Genomic DNA, 322 nt, shown 5'->3' with positions numbered 1-322 from the left:
TGGCGATGTGAGGTTGCATTGCCTGGATATAGTTCGGCAGGCTGTCTATTGACATTCTGCCGGACTTATCTGTGGGAAGGCATACCACTTCTCCATTTTTCGTGCGCTGCATGAGCTTGTGTAGGCCACATGCGGGTATATTCCCAAGTTGTTGGGCCTCTGTCTTATTCTGTCTCTGTCTCTTAGTGTATAATTCTAAAATCTGTCTAAGTTTTGTCCTAGCTATAGTGAACTGTGCTTCCATGTGGTCATGAGTATGTTTAGGGATGCAGACTCTTTTGTTAAAGGGTAATATAAATATATAGTTTTCCCTAAAACTATA

Source organism: Octopus bimaculoides, chromosome 28 (assembly GCF_046866305.1).
Source record: "Octopus bimaculoides isolate indiv1 chromosome 28, ASM4686630v1, whole genome shotgun sequence".
In the NCBI taxonomy this organism is placed as follows: domain Eukaryota; kingdom Metazoa; phylum Mollusca; class Cephalopoda; order Octopoda; family Octopodidae; genus Octopus; species Octopus bimaculoides.
Note: the sequence above shows the minus strand (reverse complement) of the source record.